This window comes from Camelus ferus, chromosome 2, assembly GCF_009834535.1.
Source record: "Camelus ferus isolate YT-003-E chromosome 2, BCGSAC_Cfer_1.0, whole genome shotgun sequence".
NCBI classification, from domain to species: domain Eukaryota; kingdom Metazoa; phylum Chordata; class Mammalia; order Artiodactyla; family Camelidae; genus Camelus; species Camelus ferus.
The window spans coordinates 41,285,304-41,298,150 of record NC_045697.1 but is presented as its reverse complement, the minus strand read 5'-3'; the positions used below and the strand labels follow the sequence as shown (position 1 = coordinate 41,298,150).

General features: G+C 34.0%; 1 protein-coding gene across 3 annotated transcripts in view; it reads right to left on the bottom strand.

Moving 5' to 3' along the window:
• MAPK10 (mitogen-activated protein kinase 10) overlaps positions 1 to 12,847 on the bottom strand; it is a 441,743-nt gene that overhangs the window by 427,877 nt on the left and 1,019 nt on the right. The gene's annotated exons all lie outside the window — the stretch shown is intronic.

The following is a 12,847-nucleotide window of genomic DNA, read 5'->3' as shown; positions in this document are numbered from 1 at the left end:
GAATGACACTGTTATTCTTAATAACTATTTTAAAATTTATAAATATCTTGCAATCTTAAAACATTTGTTCAGAAAATACAAATCTAACTTAGAATTTACCAACCCCCCATTATCTTGTACCAGTAACAATGTATCTTTAATTTAACAAGGTATACTGCAAAGAAAAGGAATAAAGATACCAAATTCATGTCACTACTACAGCAATACGTTGGAGCAACATATTATCTCACTCTTTCTCAGTGAAAACAAAAGCCATCAGCAAGAATCTTCCCCATCTCTACTTCCTCCCCCACATCTCTATTTTCTTTCTGTGGGTATCTCTGTTTAAGGTTCTCTGCATGTGCCTTTCTTTTCCCCTGATTACATAATTTTACGTTTCAAAAAGCAAAAAGATGTCCAAATGTATACAGTCAGAAGTCTTGCTCCCGCTGCTGTCCACATTCAGTCCATTTGTCTCTGTCTCCTATAGGTAACCATTTGTAACAGCATGAATCCTCTTAGTATTCGTTTATATAAATACAAGCAAATCTAGATATGTACACATATGTATATATTTCCTCATATTTCCCATAAGCACTGTTCTATTTCTTGCTTTATATCACACAATATTTTGAAATAAAACTTAATGTTAGTTAAAATCTAGCCATCTTAGAAATACTCATCACTTAACAAATGAGAAAATTTAAGTGCAGAGAGATTACATCTCTATTAAAGCTACTGACTGCTACGGTAATTATTTAACAACTATTAAACAATTATTTAACAATTTTTTAAAGTTTTTCAGTTCTCAGGTACAGTAAAAGAAAAATATTTTTAAAATCAAGTATACACTATGTTTTTAGAATGTTTTTCAAAGTTACTAGTTTAGCCATCTCAATGAAAACTTGTACTTTAACAAATAGTATGTTTAGAAACAAAGTCATAATGAAACCTAACAATATCCCCTGTATAAAAATAAATCAGTTTTAAATTGGCTAAACTTTATAGTATTTTCCAGACTGCGAAATAGTAATTACATAAAATTTCAATAATATGCTGTTCTATCAAAAATTTTAATTTCTTTTCTTAAAAAGGTCATTCTTGGTAGAGTCAAAGAACATAAAACAAATGCTAAAGGCTTAAGTAAACACAATGAAACCAAGTTTTTTTTCAACAAGATTTTAATGGGAAGCTAAGGGGCTTAGAATTGTGTAAATGATTAAACAAATCTACCTTTCTTTCTTCCATCTATTTCCCATCCCCCAGCCCGATGCAACCTGGACAGCTCAGTTGGAAACGTATTTCTTTGAGTGGAGCTCAGAATGGGGACTTGGCAGAGGAGAGGAAGGAAAATGTAGCACATAACATCTATCCACCAAGTTAACTCAGGAATACTCCTCTTCAGACTGCTTCTCAGCCAAGCTATTTGGCCTGGAGCTGTGAAATCAAAGGAGCATGTGCATTTCTCTATGGCCCTTCCAAGATTCTTCCCAAGAGCAAAGCCTATTCTATGTTCATAGGAAAATCACTATTCTACGGTCAATGGTATTTGAATGAACAGTTTTCTGTTCCAATTCACATTATTTTTGGAGTATATATGAAATTCTTTGGCCCCGTTCTTTTATTTTAAGTGAGAAAAAAAAAATACTTTGACATAGAGAGGTGACCTAGCAGACAGTCAGAAGTCATGGCACTATGTCTGTTCGAATTTCTTAAGGTATATGGACATACTCTTGTCTCAAATAAAAGACTACAGAAAGAAAGGGGAAGAGCAGCTGCATGCCTCAAAATAGAAAAGGAAAAAATGTCAACATATGCAAAATCATTAGAAGAAATTAAACATGTATTGAATAACTATTATAAGCAGAGAAGGCATCTGCCCCTTCCAACTTTCTAAAACTTAAAAATAATAATGTGCTATCAAAAATATGATAAAAACTGTCAAATATAGATTATATCAGCTAAGAAAATTAAATCAAGATTCTTCCATGAAAATTATGTGTATTCACAAGCAAGAAAATAAAACAAAGAAAAACAGTAAGCAGTTTATCAAAACTCCACTAATGATATTTCAGTCACATCAAATCCCCCAAATGGGTGTTCTGTTGAACAAAGTTGTATGTTCACTCCTGTTCAGTTTTACATAGCCAACTTATCTTTCTCTGAGTTATCATTGTGCATTGTCATCGTGCATATGTGTGCTTTTTCAGTGAAGATGAGATTTAAGAATTTAGAATTCTTTATATAATCTATATCCATGTATCTTTCAAGAGACTATTAATTTTTAAAAACATTATTAATAGGAATAAAAGAACAACATAACAGTTGAGCTGAATGTTCTCGTATGTTATTAGTTGGCATGGATACGTTTCTAGAAATTAGGAAAACATGATAAGCCATTCTTCAAACACTGAAGTGGCAGGTGGATAAGATGATTTGCAGAACTCATGCCCCCAAAAGATTTATTTTCTGTTAAAATATTATTAATCAGCTGCCAAGAATAATAAGAATTGTCAGGAGCATCATAATAAATGTACAGGTTTTTCTCTTTGTTTTCAAAAGTACAACAAATATTTATCATCTGTGAAATGAAAGTAGTAACAAACATCAAATCCATTTATGAAAAAAAAAATAGAAAAGATAAGCCAAAAGTAATCTCTAGCTCTTTCAAAGTCAAAAACAATCCCTTTAGGGAATAAGAAACTTAAATGTCCAAGGTAAAATGGCTAGTATATATTTCTTTACATTGTTAGAAGTACGTTATAAAATTATATTATTTTCAAGGGCTAGATGCCATATTACTAATATAAATATATGATTTTCAGAGAATGATAACAATAGTAGTATTAAACAGACAAAATTAAACAACAGTTTTTGCACCAATAATGCAAATATTATCAACATCTTTATTTTACCAAAACTATGCACTCATGATCATATCAAATTAACTATCCTGGCTCTCTGTTTTCTCCTCCAAAACAGGTCTCTTGTGCCTTAAAGCTATTACATCTTACTTGGCTTAACCTATAACTAGAGCAAACCGAAATAACTGTCTGTCATCTTAAAAAAAAAAAAAAACCACTTATACAACAGTATGGGAAGAAAGAGGCAGCGGCCTGCACTGATGACCATCAAACAGAAACTGGGAACTAAACAAATGAACCCTGAAATACTAGTAATTTGACAGGAAATTTTCTATAGTAAATGAGAAAAAAAGGACACTAAATAAAATTTAAGCTTTTATAAGGTTTTTGCATTTTAATTGATAACTTTTATTTATATTTTGATTTTACTACTATGGTTATAGTTGAACACGTTATTAATACAATTGTTGATGTGATATAAAAATATATTATTTTATAAAAATATTGCATTATTAAAATACAAATAATTCATTTAAAATTTGTTTTAAATTGAAATAGCCCATAAAGTCCTTGCTTGTTATGTAAAGATGCACGGAAATACTCATTGTTACTATATCCATGTGACTTACTCTCACCACTCGCTGAATCTTGACTCTGCCTGTAGTACTCCCATGCTAGGGATACTGAAGGAGCAGACACTGATGATTGCCTTAATAAACCCACATCCATTTCCAAACTCTGTTTCCTATGCTTGTCTTCTCTTGAGGCTAGAAGAGCTAAGTACTTGCTTCCCTGCTTTCCTTGTAGTTTAGGAGGACACAATTCTGGCCAATAATACGCAGGTGAAAGAATACTGAAGCAAAGCCTTTTGGGAGAAGCTTTTAATTTTGTATGTGTGTGTGTGTGTGTGTGTATACATACATATATGGAACAGCCAAGGCTGGCCCCACACATTTCCATCCTTCCTCTGGCCTTGAAAGAGGACCAGGTATCTGGAGTTACAGCATCACCTTGTGATTGTAAGAGGAAAGCAAACAGAACCTGCAGTGACCCAGCCTGGACCACCTCGTTTCTTGCGAGAAAAAGAACCCTTTTTGTTTAAGCCACTTCTGAGCAGATACTCTGTTACTTGGAGCCGATAGCCTTTCTGATGCACTGCCCTCAAAGAGTTCATATTCTACTGAGAAAAACATGGTCAGATTCCCCAAACTGTGGCTGTAACTGTGCTTTAACTATAAGACAGCTCTTATCTTAAAGAGAATGATACTAATCCTCACTGCATCCTCCTGCAATATTCTGATTATCAGAGTCTGGCTGTTTGCTGAAAGGGAGGGCTGGTGATTCCTCAAAGTGTCTATTTGAATGAGTTTATGCACAGAAGTGTTTTTACTTTTCGTTGAAGGGAAAGAGCAGTGTGTGTGAGTCTGTGTTTGTGTAGGGTGATGACTGTACAGGGAAAGCACAGCATGGGGATTACCTCCCTTCACCTCCATCCTCAAAGAACAATTAATTGCATCAGAGACATTGTGATATAGTGAACACAAGCAGTGCTGCTGCAAGAACCAGGTGACAGTGGTGGCCTGGTTCCTGCCGTTGAGCCCAGCCCCGCTGTTACTCATTGGTGGGCAGCTTCGGGAGCACTGAGACAATCCTCTTGACACCAGCACTGATTCTCTTATGGAGGGTCTCAGCAGCAGTGGAAGTGGCAAGCTCCCTGCTGCAAGCGATGTTCAGGCTTTAGACTTTCAGGAGAAGGTTTGAGCACAAGAACAAAGACAAACGTTACAGAGCACTATGAACTATCTCTTGGGGAATCCTGGAAATATGGGAAGTAGGTAAGATGTTTTCAGGAGTCTACAGGCTCTGTGGTAGCAGAAGGGGCTAAATTTGTATTATTAATGTGACTAGAATCCAGTCCATAGCTCAAGATGGTGAGAGTTTTAAAGAGAGTCATCTTTGGCTAATTTGTTTTTAACTAACAGATACTTTAACTCTTCATCTAATTCAGACTGCCATTGGTGGTACCGAGAAGACTTTTCCATTAAAAGAACTGGATGAGGGAAAGGAGGATCATTAAAACTACAATGAAGCATTCTCTTCAAAATGGAGTAATTGGAGTATATTCTCTGATCAAAGGCAACAGAGATCATTTTTCTTTGAGTTCACACTAACGGTATAGTTTAGTAACTGTTCTGAGGGAGTAGAAAAGTCTCTTTTCCCCTCTATACCCCAAAAGTATATGTGCAATGTTAATATCTCTTCTATTTACCCTTCCCCCTTTTCTTTCTCCCTCCCTGAGTAGAGTAATAAGAATAAAGATATCAACCAAAAATCAACAGAGATTAATATTTTCTGAACACTTATTGTGTATAAGATATTGTGCTAAGCACTTTATGGGGATTTTTCAAAATAAAATAGAAGCACCATAAATGATCTCCACTTAGTCAAACATTAGATTTACTAGTATTCTCCATTTCCTCTATAAAACAGTGTTTTACTAATAAGTGTTTACTAATGGGCTATGTCATGGCATATACCTGCATAGTCATCCTTCCCCCAGCTGAGTTGTAACTACTAAGACCCATTCATTCATTCCTTTAATAGTGTTTGAGTGCCTACTATGTGACAGGCACTGCTCCAGGCCACAGCACTGAATACCAGAGACAAAAATCCTGCCTTTATGAAGCTTACATCAAAATCAACTGTTTTAGTTTCCCAAACTTATAATGTGTGTTATTCTTGCTAATGTAATTAGGTAATTTAATTTTTATACACTTTATTAAGAGTAAGTGTAAAAGATATTTTCCCCATTGAAAATGAAGTTGAAATTTTAAAATGGTTAAAATGATAAATTTTGTATCATGTATAGTTTACCACTGTTTTTCAAAAATGAAGTTGAATGCTATGAAAGGATAAATTACTGCCACAAATTACAGAAACAAGAAAATTGGAATATATTATACAAATAAAGAAGTACTCTAAATTTATACTATTTACAAGTGTCCTCAAGTTCTACATTTCCTTTAACAAGAAACAGAACATGAAATTGTAGATTTTACATTTAGGAACGGTTTATGTAAACAAGACAACCTGGAACTCTAAACAGCAGATTCATGGTCAAAAAGACCTTAGCCCAGCATCGAAAGATTGGCTAATGAATGTATAATGATAGGTTTTTAGTAAAAATAAAATGTCTAAATTACATGTGTATTTTTTTTTTCTTACAGTTCCCTACTATTAACTTTTTAGATGAACTAAAGGACTCTCTGAGACAAATTTCTTCTCTTTACGTACTTGTGAAATGTGGAAGGTTCAACACTTCTCCCAATTATATGATATCGTAAGTATGGATTTGGCCCTAAACTGATAACTAGTTTCCATAAATAACACCATTTTCCTCCTAAATTTTCTACTAGATATTACAGGGGAGAATGCAAAAACCAAGGCAATCAGCTTTTAAGAAATGTTTTACAAACTGATGCTCTGTTTTATTAAACATTCCAATTCTGCCCAACAAAGCCTTTAATGATCAACTTTCTTGCATAGCAGTTCACTCCCAGCAGACAGTGTGAAATCACCCTTTTTAAAACAGAACATAAACTAGAAAGCTTAACTTCTGATTTGGTTTCCATTTCTGGGAACACACAAAAAAATCAAGATTAAGTCATGAACCCTAAGGCAAGTTCCTATAGGTCAGATTTAGATGACCGCATAGTCACATTAAATTACTTTGTGTATGTTCAAACACAGCTAAGTTTCAAAGAGCACAAGGGTTATGCTTATTTGCCATACTCCCTTTCAACCGAAGTGAACAGGCGGTTACATAACTTGCCACGACAAGTAGTAGAAATGAGTCAGAGACAGGACCAGCCCTAGCAAAAATTGTGAATTAGGCAGTTTGACTTCTGTGCCACACCCCTTTAGTATTACCTATACTCCTCTGGTCCCCTCCCCTGGTATCATGAGCCCTGATGGTCACCCTCATACCACAGACCTCTTTCCCACCAAATTTCCTCTTTCTTGCTTTCTCTTCCACTCACACCGAAACTAGCTTTCCCTCCTCCCTGCCTCCCCTTCATTAATTAAAATTTACCTCTCCAGTATCTCTCACCCCCAGGGTTTAAAGTGACAACCACCTAATGTGATAAATCAATCACACTAATGTGCAGAGAGAGAAAGCTGGAAGGTAAAGCGACTTTTAACTTCAACCTTCTAAAGTTAACACCTTGCTGTTTAACTCTTCAGTGACTAAAAGTGAGAACTACCAGTGTAGCTACTCAGGTGAGAGAAATATTTTTTGGTTCAGGTAGAGCCACTAAGCACCTGGCAAATCAAGCAGGAGTAGGTGAATGCTTTTAGTCTGACACAGTGCCAGCCCTAATCAGAGTAACTAATAAGGCCTGGCCAGTTTGGAGCCAGTAGGGGAAAATTGGAAAAGAGCTAAGAATCTGGTTGGCAAAGAAAAGTAGAAGTTACAGGAGCACCAAAATCAAATTTTTCTGACTTTTAACCTTTCATAGGACTAGTTAGCCCTGGCACCTAATAAATTTTTTCTAAAGTTTCCCTTCAGAATAAAAGAGATTATTTAAAATTTCTTTCTCATTAATTCTAAGACACTTATTCAAAAAATCGGTACAGCTTTTGTTGTTGCTGTTGTCATCTGATTTTTTAAAAATAGTGCTTTAAAGTTTACAAGTAGTTTTCATACACATATTTCATTCAATCCTGTTGAATACTGAAGGAATATTACAGGCTATTATGTGTTAAACATATCAGCTGTTCTCATTTCCTTCACTTTATAAAGGAAGAAAATGATGCTCAAAGAAATTAGGTGACTTGCCAATATTCGTACTTAGGTCCCCTGAGTGCAAACGCTGTGCTCTTTCATCATACTGAGCTAGCAGGCTGCCTCCCAATGTTCAGACTTACCTCTGACATTGCTGTCATGTAACTCTACCTTCTATGGGAATTCTCACATTTTAGAGAGAGTTCAGCTACTACCAAATAACCTGCTTATTCAACGGACCCGAGGGTAATTGTAGTCCTATCTGTTTTCCATCGCTGCATTTTTTTCCCTAGCTAATTCTTGGTTCACTTGGAAGTTGGCACTGCCTCACAAAGTCTTCCTTAAGCACTGTCAGAGTTTGTGCTCCAATTACCTGCTCATGTTTTGGTGGATTACTTATCTTGCTTCTGCTTCTCACCTGGGCAAAGTTCCCATCACAGTCCCTACTCCGTAAGCAAGAAAGGAAATGTTTCTGGGCTTAAAGGTGGAAAAAAACACTAACATAGTTGGTACAAAGCAGAATACAAATATTTCACATTGAGATGAACATAAGAAGCCAGCTGGGAAAACACTGCTATTTACAGATTTAGATTAGCCTAGAATTCATTGCAACCTTTGAGGTGAAAGGCAGTATTTTAAAATCACTGGCACTTAAAGCACACAATCTCAATATCTTGGAGCAATATAAACCCCTTTCTGAATTTGTTGAAATGTATAGGTGCTTTCCCTAGACGCACAAAACATACATACTTGGAATACAGTCTCAAGGAAACCATTATGGGGTGATGCATGGGTCCCACATAAAACGTTCCTCATAGTGCGAAACCAGGACAGTCCCCAGGTGATGAACATTCTAAGCCTCATGGGCCATGTGGGAGCCCAATTAAATTTGTGTTATGGCCTACTATCTAATTTCTTTATTGTTAGTGATAATCTATGTTGATCGTTTTGTTTTTTTTTTTTAACAGAAGTTGGCAAAAGAGAAATAATTTTTTATTTACTCTTTAAGAGAAAAACCAGGTATGCCAGTTTCTGAATTAGCATTGTCCAACAGTTGTCTCTCAGCAACTGTCATACATACAATAGAGTATTACTATAATAGACTCTATGCCGTACACCTCATCCCCATGACTTATTTATTTTATAGCTGGAAGTTTGTCTTTTTTAACATCTTTGACCTTTTACACAAAAGTAATGTGCTTGTTGTAAAGATTTTAAATAAAAACATTTCAGAAATGCAATATTTCTAACCCTCAGTGAAACGATTGTTAACAGTATAAATATCATATATATAGATACATGTACTTTTGAAAAGAAATTAGATCATGCTGTATGGTAACTTGATTTTGTCACTAGGTAATATATGTGGGTGACCAGAGTTAATTTAATCATTCCACCATTAGGGACATTTATTTTGTTTTTAAGTTTATGACTACTAATAGCAAAGAATATTCTTGATCATATCTCTGGTCATGTGTGTCAATATTTCTATAGGATAAATTTCCAAAATGGAGTAAATTAAAGAACATAAACATTATATATTTATGAAGGACACTGCAACTGCACTCCCAGATGGAATAAGCGAACCTATAATCCTACCAACAGTGAGATCTATTTCACATATTTTCACCAATACCAGATATGTCTTCAAAAATATCTTTCCAACTTGATAGTTATAAACATCTCATTTTTGTTTTAATTTTTCTTTATACAGTTGTTTTATTTTCAATTATTCATTGCTTTTCTAAATTTCATACTCATTGTTATTTTTATTACTCTTCAGAAGCTTTATATTTTATGTAGTAAAATTTAAAAATTCTTTAAAGGTTTTATGACAACTGGGTAACTCTGGCTACACTAGAATAAATTCCACATGGATTAGAGAATAAAATGTGAAAGCCATAAAAGTTCTAGAAGGAAATATGAGAGAATACTTTTGGTAACAGAAAATAAAATGGTTTATAGGCATACAAAAAGACGCTCATAAGAGAATGGAAATTAAACCTGTAATGTGATAGCATTTTGTACCTATTAGATTGGCAAAGGTCAAAAAAGTCTGATAATGCTGTGCTGGGAGGGTGTGGAGAAACAGAGCGCTATCAAACTTTCCATATGTGCTGGGATGACTGTAACTTGTACCACTTCTCAGCTTTGTCTACCAAAAAGTAAAATGTGCCTACACTTTAATCAAGCACTTATACTTATAAAAGCTAAACCTGCAGTTCTACTCCACATGTAAAACAGGACCAAGTACAAAGAAAACTATTTCAACTTGTGAAAAATAGCCAAAGTGTGGGAATAACCTATGTGCCCATTAAAAAGAGAGGAGTTGAATAAATTATAATACACCGAAGCAACAGAATATTATGCAGCCATAGAAAAGAAGGCTCATTTACAGGATCTGATAATAGAGATCAAACAGATATTATAAAGTGAAAAAAAATCAAGATATTAGATCAGTATATGAGCTAATTTTTCTTTGAAAAACTGTATGTATGCGTATATGCGTGTGTCTGAAAAGGTAAACAAGAAATGGCTAGGTTTCTCAACACCATTTATTTTTTATTTCTTTTTTTCAATGCCTTGTTTTAATTACTAAGTCACAGTAATAATTCAGAGCAAGTAAAATGCCTGCTCATGAGAATTTCATGATTTTAAGTGATATACTAGTATTAGCAGGAATTTTTTAATTATTTATTTATTATTTTTAAAAATTGAAGTGTAGTTGATTTACAATAGTGTTAGTTTCAGATACACAGCACAGTGATTTGGTATTTTTGCAGATTATATTCCATTATAGGTTATTACAAGATAATGGGTATAATCCCCTGTGCTATACAGTATATCTTTGTTGCTTATCTATTTTATATATTATAGTTTGTATTTGTTAATCCTATACCCCTAATTTGTCCCTCTGCCCTTTCCCTCTCTCCTTTGGTAACCATAAGTTTGTTTTCTGTATCTGTGAGTCTGTTTCTATTTTGCATATACATTCATTTGTACTACTTTTTAGATTCCAAATATAAGTGATATCATACAGTATATGTCTTTCTCTGGCTTATTTCACTAAGCATAATATTCTCTCAGTCCAGCCATGTTGTTGCAAATGGCAGTATTTCATTCTTTCTTATGGTTGACTTATATTCTACTATATAAATGTCTATAGATCACATCTTCTTAACCCAATCATCTGTTGATGGCACTTGGGTTGCTTCTGTCTTGACTATTGTAAATAGTGCTGCTATGAAGAACATTGGGGAATGTGTACCTTTTTGATCAGTGTTTTTGTTTTTTCTGAATATATACTCAGGAGTGGAATTGCTAGGTCATATGGTAATTCTGTTTTTAATTTTTTAAGGAACTTCCATACTTAACACCATATATTTAATGATGCGCATTCGTCTTTTACCATGTAACTATACCTACTTGATCATAGATCATACCTACTCTGATATCAAATCTGCTGTTAATTATTGTGATTTATAATTTATTTTAATATCGTTTAGTGTAATTCCTCATTTATTCTCATTTTGGAATCTTTTTGGTTATTTCTGAATGGTCGATCTTTCAAATGAAATTTTAAAATATTTTTTTAAATTCCCAAAAGTATTCTGTTAGACATTTGTTAGAATTGTACCAGATATATAGATTACTTTTTAAAAATATTATAATTTTATAGTGTTTCAATTTTCGTATTTAACCTAAAAGTATATCGCTTCTTTGTTCAAACATTTTTGTTTCTTAAGTTTAAGATTTTTGAAGTTTTATTAATTTCTCTTAGTATGCATTTTTACCTAATTAATTTTTGTGATTATTGTAAATAGGACTTGTTTATATTTTATTTTCTAACTGGTTATGGTTTATACATGGGAAAGCTCTTGATTTTATAACTGGTTACCCTAAGTCATCATTTATTGCTTCTAAAAGTTTTTCAGTTGATCCTTGGAGTTTTTGTATAATTTGCAAACAAATGACAATCCTGATATTTTCAATATTTATTTCTTTTCCACATCTAATTTAATTGGCTATCATTTCCTTATATGGTATGATGGTGGGCATTCTTGGCTTTGTTCCTGACTTCAGTGGGAATAATTACACTGTTTCATTATACATAAAGTTTCTGGCTTTGGTATAAAATATATTCTTTAAAAATTTGTATTAAGGAATGATACTGGAATTTACAAACTCCTTTTCAGTATGGAGACACTCATACAGCTTTGACTTATTAATATAGTCAACTATATGAATACATTTTTTATTGTTGAGTCATTCTTATATAGCTGGCATAATTCCTCTTAACTTTGGCATATCACTCAAAATGTAGTTCTAGATTCTATTTGGTAATGTTGTGTTTTAATTTTATATTATATCCAAAATGAGATCACCTGTAGATTTTTCTTTTGTGTACTCTTTATCAGGTTTTGGTATCACAGCCATTTATTTTAAAACCAGCCTTTCAGCTCATACAAAACAGAAGGATTACTGGTGAAAAAGCCTTGAGGGCAACCACCTGAAATGGTCTTAATACAAAAAAAAAAAGAAAGAAAAAAACTCACAACACTGTGATTTGTCGACTTCTGTGAAAATTTCCAACACCATACTCTTTATATCTTCTCTTTGACATGAATTCACAAGTTACGCCAAGTATTATGGATATTACTTTTCTTTCTAATAAATACATGACCTTTTCTTCAGTGGCAAACGGAGGCAGATACTCCAGGGAGGTTTTTATTGTCACAAAACTACCTCTCCCTATCTTACCACCCTGAGGCTTAAACCAGAATATTTAAAAACTCCTATTTCAGAAAATGGGGAAAGGGCTCCAATTCTTCACTTTTGTTTCTAGTTCAGCTGGGCTGGTACTTTCACCACTCTACTCCTGCTGCTGCAGTTCGGTTTTATGTTTCCTTCAAACGTCTTTCCTCATTTTTGCTTCATTCATCCTACTCCTTTACCCTTCAAAGCACAATTTAAATTCCTCTCCTCCTTAATCTGACTAATCCAGCCCATTCTACATACCACAGACTTTCTCTCATTGACTACTGTACTTAATGTTTGGCTGCACAGTCTAGCTATAATCTTAAACTGTTTCAGGAATGCTAGTTTTCCTTCTTAGGCTCTGTGGTTATCTCCTTGAGGGCAGGGCCCTTAATCTTAAATTCGGCTATGCATTTTGTGTTGTGTTTAGCATTGTGAGTAATCACATTCACTGCACATT